General features: G+C 43.6%; 1 long non-coding RNA gene across 1 annotated transcript in view; it reads right to left on the reverse strand.

Annotated features, from left to right (window-relative positions):
• LOC138178252 (uncharacterized) overlaps positions 1 to 15,403 on the reverse strand; it is an 84,291-nt gene that overhangs the window by 46,706 nt on the left and 22,182 nt on the right. The gene's annotated exons all lie outside the window — the stretch shown is intronic.

A 15,403-nucleotide genomic window follows, 5' to 3' on the forward strand; every position in this document is an offset into this window, starting at 1 on the left:
CTTTTTCCATCGGCGCCGAGAGGTTTCGCGCGAGGTCACAGAGTTTACGCCGTGGTCCGTGATATATACCCGTCGCTCGGGCTACGAGGCGGAGGGGGTGGCAACGTCGGAGCCCGAAGAAGGGCAAAAAGGGCGTGCAGTCCAGCTCGCGCGCGGGCGTAGGTTTGTTTTAACAAGGCATTTAAAGCGTACTCGGTAAACATTCGACGAGAAATATTGGTTGTTTATGGCGCGGTGATTTATCACCTCGCGCGCCTCCGCCAGGCCCGCTAGCGAAACGGCCGGGTCGGACACGAACGGAGAAAGATGGTGGAGAGAACAGTGACGAGAGGAGAAGGAAGGAGGGTAAAGAAGAAAAGGAAACGAGAAGAGGGGTAATGGGATGGGTCCGGTGGAAATAAGTTCAGCTATGGTTCATCTGGCGCGCGCGCGCGGAGGAGAGCAAGGGCAGGCCCTTGGGGCAACAGCGGAGCAGAGGATACGTCGGGTTTTAGCGCCGCTTAGAAGGACGAAGCCAGGCCCCCGTCGGTGATGGCGCATTTACTTCGCGATAACCGCGAATAAATTCCACCATGGGTGTAATTATTGCGCCGGGATTAGCCGAGGTACCTTGCCCCGCGACCACTTATCCGTAACTCGTTCCTCAGTGAGGAGTAAGTAATGTCTCGTCAGCGTCCAAGACCGTTGTTCCTTCGGGATAGGGTTCTGCGATCTGGCCGACGAGGCCTACCCGCTCGAGCTTGAATTATCGACGTTTTTTAATTGGACCCTTTGCGTGGGCGATGGAGAGAAATTGGCTCGCTCGCTCTCCGTCGACGTATTACGCGGGCCCTTTCACTTTTCCCGTGCGTTCACGCGCGAGCGTCCACGCGACCCGCATGCGAAATTATTACAGATAATTCGAGGCGTATAAGAGAGGATTCCGTGGGTGTGAATGGGTATATAACGGATCTGACAGGCATCTAGATAGCATGGTGACAGGAACGTGTGTAATAAACGTATGATTTACTATCGTGGTCGATACTAGTATAGTATAATATTTATACTTATAGCAGGTTCGAAATTTGTATTCTAAGCACGACGCTGGTCTTTTTCTTCGTTTCACATTTTTAGGGTCCTACTTTCCGTGAAGTTTCGTTCCGTTCGATCTCGGTAAAATTTTGAAACGAAGGGAAACGTAAGAATAATACAGTGGCCGCGTCGTTGAAACGCAGCCAATCTCGAATATGTAGAATCTCGTGGTGTAAGGATGCTGCGCGTCGTATAAACAGGCTGGATAATGATGCGATTCTATATAGCCCTCCTTGACGAACGTCGACAAGCATGCTTCTTCGTGTATACGTATATTTATATGTAATCGGGCCTGGCCTCGATAATCCATTGCCTTTCCGCCGCTGATTGGCTCTTTACCATTGAATTGCAAGGGACGCCTGTACTCCAGGTCCTTGCTGTGCTGCGTGCATTTCGCTTGTCACCGAATTCGCTGTGTCTCGAGAAGAAAGAAGAAAAGTGGAGAACCTCTAACTGTCTATAGATTACTCCAATGAAACTTTAATCACGAATATTTAAAAATTCAATAGCTGGTACTGAAGAATTTCGGAGAAACAGTCCATATCCACTAACTTATCTTCATAAACAGAACGATGAAATTTACTGGTGTACAAGGCACGAAATCTCCTTCTTAATCGAATAGTCAAATTAAGACTTTGGATTAGGAAATATAAATATTTTTACAATTCGACGAAGAATCTGTAGCACCGTAGTTGTAGCAGTAGATAGAATGTATCTACTGGCGAATTTTCTTGAAAAAGGGACAAAAAAGTTAGAGTTCCTTAGGAATTCAACATCCACGCGAAAGTTCTCGAAAATTGAATTATAAAATTCCTCTTCCATACCCGTTCCACAATCGCGGCTATTAAAACGAATCTCCAAACGAGATCCGATAAAATCTATGGCACACATCCGCAGGGGACGCGTTCATTTCGAAGCACATTAATAGATCGACCACCTTTCTGCGGTCAGCTGTCGGTGCTTCCTATATTTCTGACTAGAAGATCCGCCCGTAAATCTTTATAGTCCTCTCATTAACCGAAAACACCGAGCATTACCCGTGGCAAGGAACGTCCCTATTCGCGCCACCAAATTAGGGTCTTCGTTGGATCCGTGGAATCGTCGCTGAAATATTACAAAACGATCCTGGGGCCATAGTTGCCCTTTTCCACGAAGGGATACGAGGAAGCGCAGAAGAGGAGGACACAGAGAAGTACGGTCGAGAAAAAAATTCAAGGAGCTATTAAGAGGGAATCCCTCATAGCGCCGCTACCGTGGAAGATGATAATCTCGGTCGGCTACCGTAACCCGGACCGGACCCTCTGGCCCCGATGACGGGGTCCCGTGGTCGATAGATTTTACCTCATAGTCGCTGAAATTTCGCCGTAGGAGGTCCGCCAGCTTGACACTATTAAAACGATAGCCAAAGACAATGGCCGTTTCTGCCAGGAATCGCCGTGATCGTGGCCAAGAGTCCACGAATAGAGGGAGTGAACGAGGGGCCGCAGGATGTTTTCGAAATGAGGCGAACTCCTTTACCAGGGGCATTCTTAATCTTCATTAGTTCGTTTAGAATTTGCATACCAGAGACTCTCGCTCGTTTATCTGATCGTAGCCAGCGACAACAGTTGAAGGACCCGTGAGCTTCCTCCGTTGTCCTTGCCCCGTGTCGCGTATTTTTGCCCTGGCACGAGGTGTCCTTCGACGTTCTTCGTGTCAGCGGAAGGAACTGGCGGCTTGCGTTTACTAATCGTTTGAATATCTTTGGTGGTTTACGTGGTGGAAGGAATAGGAAATATTATATATAATTCTTTATAGAAGAAGGTTAGGTTAAATAATTCTGGGATGTTTAAAATTGGAACTCTAAAATTTGAAATTCTTCTAATCGAACGTTCGAATATCTAAAAATTACAAATACTGTGATTAGTATGTCTTTCATCGTCAAAATCGGGCATTGAAATGTTCCTAATTTAAAGAAGAGACTCAGACATATTCGATGTTAAATAGAAATACCAAAATTCGGAATTTAACTGAGCATTCGATAATTTTAAAATGACGCGTGTCGCTATTCGCATCCCTCTTACCAATATAATAATATAATCAGAATATTTCTTTAAATATTCTCCACTTAAACCCATACATTTCATCTTATAAATAATAGAAGATTAATCTATCCATGTTACTTTTCGAAAAGAAAAATTCTGCTTGCCAAAAGGGAAATCTCCAACATTGGAGTACAACTTGAAAGTTTCTTAACTAAAAATATCTAAAACTTACAGATATCGTAACTAATGTACTTTCTATCGGTCAAATCAAATTTCTAAATGTTACCAATCAAAGTCAGTCCTCTGAATCTAAGAAAATAAAGGAAAATTCGTCAATTCCGACGTTAATTCCGAAGCGTACAAGGCCCGATCCTGTCGAACGTCCGCGCACGTGAAATCATTCTTTTAATCCATCAGAGAGCGACGTTCCCTCGGTGAAAGTTCTGCATACAGCACGGTCCCCGGTTATTAGGCCCACCCAATCAGTGCTTAATCGTGACCTAACCTCCAGCGCGGACCGCTTTGGGAAGCGCATCGAGCGAAGGGGGCCAAGAAGGTCAAGCTTAGCCCTGAGACGCTGAACCTCACCTTATCGCGCTCCCTCGTCCGGGTGGCCTACTCGGCCTTAATTGCGGGCCCATATCACGATCCAATATGGCCGCCCACCGCGAGTATTAGACCCTATGGCGAACGTCAATGTCCGCTTTATGTAAGAAATACGGTATATCGTGCATCGGCCGCACGCGCACTTCATCAAGGACAGCCAGCGCAACCAACGACGGACACAGAAATTATAGTTCTCCCTCGGCTGTCTCGGCTCGAACCGGTACACGTCTTGGAAAGTGGTCTAGAAACGTCTAGAAACGTCTTCGGTGTGATTTTATACGAGAAAATGGAACGTACTGTGAGAATTTGAGCGTTGATGACGATCGAGAATCGAGGCTATCTTTATGCTGGAATATCGATAGCGAACGAGAAACGATTCACGATAACCCATGAAAGGTACAATACGATTGAGAAGAAGAGTGTGTGAGTGTGGGAGAATTGAAAGAATCATTTGAGATGCAATGAGAGAATTCAGAATTATTTGAAGAGCAATTGTCATCGTATTACTATTGAATATAATAGTAATTATTATTTATTTATATTTAATCAGCAAAATTTTCCATGCAATCCAGCATTTCTACAGTACAGAAGCAGAGGACCCTTTCGTACACAATCAACACGTCGCGCAATCAATTTCAAGAGCTTGTCCTCGGCTCGAAATTTACTTCGAAGACACAAATCACTCGAGATTGTAGCCACGGTCTGGCGTTAATTTATCGGTGTTCCATACGATAGAAGATAGAAGTAATCTCGGAAGCGCGAGAAAAAACGCGACGGGGTTCAATGGGAACAGCAATTCCATTTGCAGTACATCATTCCCGGCTACCCACGATATAATGTAATCTACGCGAAGAGAAGATCGTATTCGAGATAAACGGTGAGCTCGATCCTTACCTCGGTCTCGGTTTCCGGGCAAAAATTCAATGACAACGATTCACGGCTTGTCCGGTCTCTGTTCATTCATTTTTCATATTCACCAATTCCCTCAAGGACATCTCCTGGTTGGAAAATCGGCATCCACAGACTTTGCTGTTCATTTATCATAAAACGTGACTCTTCTCTCCCTTCCGTCGCGCGTTCCCGGTAACACGCCTTTGAAAAATGATTCTTATCTGTTCGGTTTGTGGCCCCTCCGCAGTGCACATGGCTGTTCATTTTACCATTCGTTCTCTATCGACGATCAGGTAGCTGCGAGTGTCTCAATCTGCCTCTCTCTGATCTCCAAGAGAGGAGATCCCTCTCCCTGAAGGAGGAACAAAGAAGTATCCAAGCGCACGACGCCGATCGAAGCCATGGCGTACGCGTGACCCGTCACTTTTCCAGATCGGTAACGCCGATTTCTGACTAACACAAAGTTTCCACTTGTACGTTTCCTTTTCTTTCGTTCAGGTAGCCAACCATTAGTCTCGCATATTCTCGATGGCATGCCGATCTGGCATAACCGTTTCCCTCCGAGGGACGATATAACCGATGCCTCGTGAAAGCAATCCGCGTCTGTCAGCGTTCGATGTTCTTATCGGTGACGTGATTAATTATTTTCACGGTGGAACCGATGCTACTTGCTGACGTTCCCTTTTCCTGTTCGCTTCATCATCTACGGGACGTCCGGCTAGCCGAGCCTTCGATTTTCGTTCAGTCTGTTCAGAGTTACCACGTTCGTAATCTTCGTCGATGATCGTTGATTCGTTCTGATCACAGTTGCGTACAACCATCGCCTGTTCGATTCACCTTTATCGCTTTCGCGATTCGATCTCTTTCGATCTTCACGCGTACTCGATTCGCCGTGTCGAGTAACGAGATACAGTGACTTCCGTGGAATACGTTACGTATACGCTACGTTTCCCAACGTGGACGAGCGGAGTTCTCGCGCAAGATTGTAATATAAGTACATTGATGAGCGCAACACCTTGTTGCAATCGGGACACCGTAACGATCGAATGGTGTAGCGTGAAGCGATAATTACACGTAGTTGCACGCCGATCAACCAGCGTAATAAATCGAAGGCAGACGAGTATTCTTTGAAAAGTTAATTCGTGGGATTATGAGAGTATGAGAGTTAAATCGCGTTGAACGATGTCTAGGATAACGAGTTCGTGCGTCCTGTGACACAATCGTTATCGGTCCTCTCTCTGAACGGACGCACGCAGGAATATTGGTCGAGTCAACAGGACGACCAACCAACAGTGACAGGCGTCACAGCAGTATCATCGTTTCACGCGGCGGTTGGTAACAGATATTTCCTCGTTATTTTTTACATTTCCTTTGGGAATTCTCGTAGTCTGTACGTCCTTGGAACATCGTCTACCATCGATTATCGATTACCATAGCCTTTACCATCGGAGCACCCGTTTCCTGATCATCTTCTCTCCGCTTATGCTCCTTTGACTCTCAGACCTTTCGTGACTGTTCGTTCTCAAGCGTAACCAGTTCGAAATTAGTATTCAAGGGTGCCACCGATGTTTCTCGGTGGAAGTGAAGTGTCCCCTTTTTCGCACGCTATAGCGAACCAACAGACCTCCTTATCAATGTCAGCCAGCCACGTAACACGGCGATCCAAAAGCGTAAGTACAGATACAATCATCGAGTGTCATCGGGATGTTAAAGTGGTTCGGTTGGACGTAATGAGGCCTAAGTGTTCCATCCGCGCACGCACATAGTCTCGATCACCTGTGCCGTACCAAGTAGGATATATTGGCTGCGTAATTTCGATGTAACAAATACCTGGTGTCATCGTTCTTCCCATCGTGTTCCATGATAAGCGGTCATCCTGTGCGAACATCCACCATGACCCGATCGTCACCACTACCACCACCACCACGACTACCACTACTACCACTGCTACCACCACCACCACCACCACTACCATCAGCGAGCAGCACCGTCGTCGCGTTAAACACGAAGCTCTCCAAGCTTTTCCCTTGACACGCGTGTGTACACCAAGGAATCGGTCACTACGGGAAAAGGTGGACGTGAGACGGGCAAAGGGGGGATGGCCCCGGTGCAGCTGCAATTTCGCGTGCTACACGCATGTCGAATAGCCAAGAGGGGCGATCAAGGCAAACGCACCCTGGAGGACTGGGCGACGAGAACAAACTAGCCTCCAAGCATTGGTGGCCGTTCCGTTCGCTTCTCGGCGGCCTCTCAGAGAGCCGAAGAGAAGTCGCCCGGTTATGGCTACGCCTGCTACGCCAGAAGAGGCGGTTAACGAGTCTAATTAGCGACGAAAACGAAAACGAGTTTGACCCTTTTTTCTCTCTTTCCCTCTCTCCGCCACGGCTTCGCCCTGTCTCTCTTCCTTAAACTCTCCCTACCCCAACCCCTCCTCGCTCTACTCTTTGCTCCCTTTCCTTCTTCGTTCACAGACTCGCAGGCTCTCCACTGATTCTTCTCTCTTTCCTTTTCTTATCCTTCCTTCTCTCTTTAACTCTTCCTCTCTTCCTTCCTTTCTCCGACGTTCCACTCTCTTTTACCCTCTGTCTTGTCTCCTCTCTTTATCTCTCTTTCTCTCTCCATTTCTGCCTTCCTTCTACATCCGTCTATCCCCCTTTCTCTGCTTTTTCAATCTCTTCACCCGTTTCCACCTTCCTCGGACGACGCGGACGGATCGCGAACCTTACGAAGCTCCGGCGCGGCGGCCCGTGTCGGCTTCCTTTTTTCCTCGAGCAAACGAAATCAGGTCAGTGGGACGCGCGAAGGGAGGTCGAGACTGACAGGAGAGACTTTAATTTGCGTGCTTGCGCTGATTACGCTTAGACCGCTCCGGCCGTCGTGAAATGCGACCTCCGCCGCGGCAAGCGCCATGCTCCGTACAGTGGCACGGAATCAGGTTTTCGACGAGCCTGAGAGATGCGCTCTTGTCGGAACGACCCCACTTGTTCGTGTCTGTTCTGCGAGCATCCTCGCCACTTCTAATTGCAAGTGCAGGTCTCGGTAATATAAATATGTCTTCTCGTGAGTCAATTGCGTTCGTTTCTAAATCTTCGTCCACTATTTGTCTAAGTATAAGCGCCAAGAAAGTCACGTTTGGACAGTTAATTAAAATTCACCGAAAGAATTTTTCAAAGAAGGAAGATAGGTGTGATGAAAAAACTTGTTGGAAGGTTTGATTTATCAAGGCGTGCGCTTGAACGAGAGGAGAGGGGAAGATAGCGATTGACATCGCGAACGACGGAGGGCGAGAATAAGGAGAGCGGAAGAAGATGAGAGTAACCATTAATTAAAAGGAGTATAACGACCTTAAAGATTTGTTTCGTGGGCGGTTTCCTAAGATATTTCGTTTGTCTGGTATTCGGGGACTAAACCAAATTCCTATTTTTTCCCTTTTCTTTCCCTCTTGTTTCTTAAAGAACTTTTAATTCGTCGAAAGAGTTATCGCGCTTGTGCCACGAAAATCGAGCTATGCGTCCGGCTATTCGTTTCTTCCCTGGTGATTCGTAAAACTTGATTGTCTGTGAATGAAATCCTATTCGAAGAAATGTCTCGAAAAAGGAAAGAGAATGATTCCATTCTGTTCGAATATAAATACTCTTCTTCTCGAACGATGTTCCAAGTTCTTAGAATTTCCGACTTAACTTTTACGCTGCGTAATCAATTCCTCCGACTATTTTCCAGAAGCACTAATTTTATAAGAAAAAGGGGAAATCTTTCAATCTTTAACTCTTCTTTTGCATATTTCACGCTACTAATATGAATTTTTCAACAACTACGCTGTTAAATTCTATACATCGGAAAATAAAAAAATCCGACGATGTTTCCTCGTTTCATTATTTCTCAAAATTCGTTTTGCAATCTCTAGAGACCGACGAGTATATAAAGCTTCTGCAACAAGGGCCGAATCTTCCATTTTCGACATTTTTAGTTACGTTAGACTGGATTAATTTTTACAAGGCTTCTACAAATAAAATACCATAGAATACCAAATAGAATCTGATAGAATACACATCTGTGATAATGACAAAAATAGGGATGTCCGGAAGGGTGAAATCTTGTACCTGCGATGTTTCTAGTTACAAAGAGCGTATCGCGAGAACGTTTCTCGGAACAGATTTGCTTCGATACACCCTCGCCGAGCACAGGCATCGAAGTCGTCTCGTTTTTAAGATAATCGCTGGAAAAGACAAAGTTGAACGCGCGGCATGCCGCGGCGACCGCCGCCGGTTCCTCTAATCGAGATCGTACCACCGTGGGCATTTTTTCGACTACCGCACGGCTTGATTGAGCTTCGGTGAAAAGCATTCAATTTATACGGGAGATATCTTGATCGAAAGGGCGAGCGAAGAATGTACCTTCATTAAGGCGGGTTCGACGAACACGGTTTCGCTTTCGCCTCGAAACGTCCAATAATAACATTTTTTCGTAGCGGCCCTAGACAGGCCGACCGCGAGTCGGAATACCTTTACCGAAAATTTGTTTAACGACGCCGACCCGTTTGAAATAGCGCGGTCGATCAATAAGGAGCTTCCACGGTGAACAATACTTCTGACCCCTGATACCTTCTTAACGTTTCATCAACCACTTCTTGGGCTTGCCATTTTATGTCGTATTTATAAATTGAGTGTTTCGAAAGCCGAATTGATACGCTACACTTTTTGTAAATCTTTCAGTTTTATTACTCAAATACATGATTAATGTTCGATCGAAGAAAACAGGCGACGTGCTTCCAACGTCATTCCTCTTCTTTGCTTTCCAATTTCGAAATTGATCAATGAGAAGGCTTCTGAGCGGCTTAAATGACAAGGTAGGTGTTGTAAATTATTTAGAGAAGCTTTACGAGGTTGCAATGGTTGATCGTGATTAGAGCGACGAAAAAAGAAGTCACGAATTTCCTCCAAATCTTTCACACAATCATCCCTCAATTACGACACAGTGGCAATACAGTGGCTACAAGTTGTATTTGCACATCATTGCATTTATAGTAGCAATTTACGTATCGATTAATTAGATCCAAGTATATTAAATTCCGTATGATTTAAAAATAGCTCAACACGATTTGAAAAACTTATTACTAGGAAAATGAAATGTACAGATCGTAATGAGAAACGAGTTTAATTAAAAGATGAGGGTAAATCATTGTAAACCAATATGATCATCCCTTAACTCGGTTGTTCCAACGAAAACAGAAGTCCCTTTTAAAGAAACACGGGATTAAATCGTCAACGATCCAAAGAAGGGTGAAATCTAACAAAATTCATCGAATCCAAGTCAAAGACCTTTCCCCATCCCAAGAAGTGAAACCGATACAGTCAGGTGTCCCGCGATCGGCTGGCGAGATCCGCGGAAGCGAGGAACAAAACGTGTGCGTCTGGTTCGCTTGGGTGCTCGAATACGATTCGACCGAATCGACGATCTTCCGGCAGAGTCACGAAGCTGTGGAATACTCGGAGAACTGATGCGGCCGAGGCCGATGCAAAGCGTTTCTCGACTGGCAGCGAGGGGCCTCGCAGAAACATTGTCGGCTCGGAGCTGTCGTCGCTGGAGGAGCGGTCCGTTAGTTCGAGAGGCCGTTGTGTCTGGCTAACAAGTCGACCCTCGTGGCCCCTCGAGGGTGGTCGGCCCCGGGAGGTCTCCCGATCACGCGCCTGGTATCGGCTACTCGGACACGCCCGCGGTCCGTCATCCCATCATCCACGCTCGAACCTGGACACGACATCGCGCGTCGTTGTGCACGAGCAGAGAGGATGATGTCCAGCCGCTGGACCGGAGAGCAGGTACACAGGACCGCGCGCGTCCTCCACCGCGGGAGATAGGATAATGTTCCGCTATTTAGACGATGGGCGCTCACTTCGAAATGCCCGCAGCCACCCATGGAGAGCGCCAGCGAATCCCTTCGGATAGAATGGGCAGCTAGCTGAAGGATCGTTCGTACGCGCCTGCGACGGTTCAATTACTTCGCAGGTATCGTCGCGATTTAAGGCTGAGATCCATCAGTGTCCACTGTTCCCAAGTTCAGGATTGCGATATCGGAGACAAGATGCGGGTTTCGGCTAAAACTTGGGAGATCGAGATCGATCGACGATTTGATGCGGAATGTTGGGAAATTATGAAATCATGAAATTCAGTTAGGTGTTTTGCATCGCGATATCGGACTGTATAATGACTAGAATAAGTGGAGAAGTATATTGACGTTAGAAAAGAGTACTCGACGCGTGACTGGTAAAAGGAGAGAAAGAGAGAGAAGGAGAGAGTCTAGGAGCCACGTCGTTGTCGAAGCGCCGACTTTCTCAAAGATTTCGAAAAGCTGACTTCTCCCACGCGTGCTCGAGCACCCCGTCGATATTCACCCTTCTATCGAGAGAACAGAAACGAAAAGAGGCGGACGAAGTAAAGAAGGAAGATGAAAAAAGAAAGGAATAAAGCGACGACGTTTTCCCACGTGACCCGGCGAAACGAAAGAGCCGGTTTTCTCTCTTGTGTCGAGTGGTCCGCCGATCGCGAGTGCTCATTGTTTCACGGTACAATAATGGGCCTGCGTTTCGCTCGCACAGCGAGGCCAGGACAAGTGTGCGAAAAGCCGAGAGGGCGCCGTTCCAAGCGAAAGAAAACGAAGGCGTGTGCGCTCGCGCTCGCGGGGAGCCCACGAGAGCGGAGGATCGCCACACAAAGAGTGCGCAAAACACACAAACAGCCGGATTGCAATAATGGATGCGTGTTGTACAAATACGATATCGGTTCGAGGGGGATGCAGACCTAGCCACGTGACCCTTTCAAAAGGACTCGGAATATAACGAACACCCCCAATGGTGCAACCCCCACAAGGGGCACGCTCCGAGCTCGTGTCCTCTACCAGTTACCAGGGTTAACTTACAAGTCTATCGCTAATACTTGCTGGAATACGATTTTTCTTTTTCCCCGCTCCTTTTTTTCATTCCCTGCCCGCAACATCACTTTTTTTTTTTTACTTCTTTCTTTCGTGTTGTCGAATCGTTGCTAGTTACCAGGATGGGCAATAATTTTGTGTTACGGTGACGTATAGATTTCCGATCGGTTCACACGATTGATGTTCGCATGATTATGGATATTAATCCGCGAATAGTTGCTGCATCGTTTAGTACAATGTACATATTTAATGTTAGATAATAAAATCCATTGTATCGAGCAAACTGTCAGAATTTATTCAGAGTGTGTATGTACAGTGTTGTTGTAAAAGTTAATTATTCTATACGGTAAGTGAACGAGATTTTTACGTTCATGTATAGCATAAATATAGGTATATAAATAATGTAGCTCGCTTTAAAATTGAATAAACGGTAAATTTGTTGATGTATGACGCTTAATAGTGATCGATGGCTAAAGCTTAATAACCAATGAAAAAAACTCGATAAAATTGATAAAATATATATGTCATGATGATTACTCTTTGTATAAAAATTATAAAAGAAAACTATGAATGCTTTTAATAATACTGCAATGTAAACTAGTAAATGCATCAAGAAGCATCTGAACGTCACTCAGATACTGCCCATAAGAAAATACAAAATTTGCATAGCAGTGAACATGTTAAAGAATTCACGTGTATACCACTTCAATTTTACTGCACATTTCTCATGAGCTCACAAGAATGCTGTCGCTCAAGCTACCTACACTTATACTAGACTGTGAGTGTGTACGCAACTCCATAGCTTTAAAAACGAAACTAAGAGAATCGAACCTAAACATACCTTCTAAACAATTTACAATCGGCCGCATAAAGTAGGTAATATAATGTTTTCTCAGGAGACAAAAATATAATAAAATAATACACATTCTTAACTAAACTACTTAAATCTATATTGAGTGAAAATTTTATTCGAATAAAAATGTGGAATAAAATTTTATTCGCTACCAATGAATGAATATACTATAGAATAAAATTTATTCGGATACAGTATAGTTCGTGTAAGAGTTTATCCGAATTGAAATGATATTTAACAACTTATTCGTATAAGAATAAGGAATCAATTCGAATAATGCTAAATGGTGGGCAGAATAGGCCAAGAGTTGGGAGGATCGTGGAAGAAACAGTTTGGTCAGTGTTACAAGCATGACTTTCATTCCGAGAAATACCGATCGCGCTGTTCTCGATAAATCACCGGGACAATTAGTGAAAATGTACGGCGCGATTTGCGGCAACACGTCGGAAGTCCGTACTTAGGATACCGAACGACGGGGATCGGAGGCCGTGTAAAGACACGTGTCGAAATAAACCGCGTGCCTATAATAGCTTCTGAATTGCGCGTGCACGCCCTTTGCTATTCCGACCGTCTGTTTCGTGCACGCCCCATAGAGAACCTAGTCGATGGGGGGCCGAAACTACGTGACGTTTTTATCCTAGCGTGCTATCCACCACGCATGTCACCGATACCCTAATTTCTAACATCATTAGAGGAAAAATTCATGCGCAGATCAAAATTCGACGACTGAATTATACCCTGTGTCGTTGGAAACGTAGTTATTATACAGAGAATTTCCTCTTTTTCTCATCAAACTTTCTAGTCTGAAGTATCGTCTGAATACCGAAATATAATATACATAAGCATATCGACGTATAAATAGACAATCGGATACTTGCAAAAATTTGACCGAATCGTTATATTGTAATAATTTGTTAAAAACAGAAATTAAACATTGATATCTAATTTAATGCGGAAGAGGTGCTCGTAAATAATAGCTTCACTCGTCGATACAGATATTCCGAGACTATAATCGAATGAATACACTATATTTGTCGAACCCAATAGAGTTTCACGATTTTATAACATTTTAATGAAATCGATTCATCGGATAATCAATTATCGTTGAATTATTTACATGGCGAATTTATAGCTAAGAATAATATAAGGTAAGATGAAGTAAATATAAGGGTCTGTGGACAGATCGTCGCGAAACTCGTGGACTAATTTCGACAGACTGATCGATAGTCGTTGGTGTGACAATCGGGGAATAAGTTGAAGCACGTCATTGGACAGCATTTTTATTTACACACCGGTACGCAAATTGACGTGTGAAGTACACACTTATATCCGACAGTTCAGCCTTCGAAGCCAGTGACGCGAAGCAGCGCGTAAAACAAACAAACTCTGTCGATTGTTCGAAGGAAATCACATATAAATATTACAAATCAGACACATTGCCTGTGGCAGTATTAAATACTTACTACTTGACTAAAGGCAGTTATATATTTGACGAATGTAAATATGCGAAAATATGCATCAACGTGCACAGATGCAAATATGTAGAAGCATGTATAGAAATGTAGTAATATATCAAATGTCAAGAATAAACTATATGTTAATACATTTAAACAATACAAATTTCTTTCATTCAAATTTTGTTTCTTCATCCGTGCTGAAAAAATGGAATTTTTATAGATATTCAAAATTTACTTATAAGATTTATAGTTCCACGTTACATGATATCGATTTACCGTCATTTGTTTTAAATAAAGCGTTGTATAATACGATGCAGATGCTACAGGAGAACCACCTGTGTAATTTTTGCATGGAGATAGCGGATTGCACAAAAATTGTACAGGTTTGATTTAATTGAATTAATTCGGTAATAGGAAAAATCATTTTCCAGAGTCAGCGTTAAATCCGACAAAGTCAGCACTCCCGGGGCATTGCAATCCTATAGATTTTCGATTACTACAAACGTTTCGGTGAATGATTTTTTAAAACAACCACGAAAATTTACGACGAAAAGACGATGATAATTGAGATAAAAAGTTCCTAGCTGTTTACTAAATCCTTTTTACTGTGTTTCAAGTAAAGTTGAATCCGATATTTAATATTCGGTAAATGTGAACGACTAGAAATACTTTGAATGGGCTCGGTATTCAATGTTTCTTTTATGTCCCATGTTTTGGGGGTTGCTTACAACCCCTTTGATGTTTTCGTGTCACATGCTACGTTACCGGTTCAGTGTAGAGAAAGACTACAACGCCAGTGAAACACTAGAATGTAGAGGGCGTAATAAAACCTCTGAGTGGTCGGTACAACAGAACATGTGATGGGATGTCTCGTAAGGTACCAGATGCCAGCACCGATGATATACAGAATAGACGTGACATTCAATGCTGTTTTGTATCCCACGTTTTGAGAGTCATTTGACCAACCATAACAATTTTCGTATCGCATTCAACGTTATCGATTCAGTATAGTAGTAGTAACTGGTTTCGTATAATTTCAGGCTATAGTCTATACTATAATTTAGTCAATGGTTTTTACCATTATACGTTAAGTTTATCATATGTTGGCAAGGAATAAATACAGAGCTTTACTGCAGATAAAAAGTAACTCCTTTGTTATTTAATATCGTAATAGTTATAATTTCAGTATTTTATTTTCTTAATAACCTTGAATACATCTTAATCATTTTAAAGATCAAAGCTTTAAATGTTTTTTCTAAAGAATTTATTTTATTCCTCGCCAGTGATATTAATTTCGAAATTTAAGTAATGATTAAAGGAGATAATCAAGTTCATTAAAGACATTCGCTATAAAGTATGTTCATTAAAATATAATTATTAATTATCATAATAGTTTAAAGCCTATTATGTATTATTATAGTCACCTAAATTCTCTAAAAATTACTTTTTATCAACATTAAAGGAAATAGACATATCTTCGCTTATTACCAAAGGATGAATAATTAGTTAACTTTCATTAATGGATAAACAACTGTATGAAATTTGCCAATCAAACAGACGATAAATCAAACAGCGT

The sequence above is a fragment of the Bombus flavifrons genome, chromosome 3, assembly GCF_040668555.2.
Source record: "Bombus flavifrons isolate JBK064 chromosome 3, iyBomFlav1_principal, whole genome shotgun sequence".
Classification (NCBI taxonomy): Eukaryota; Metazoa; Arthropoda; class Insecta; order Hymenoptera; family Apidae; genus Bombus; species Bombus flavifrons.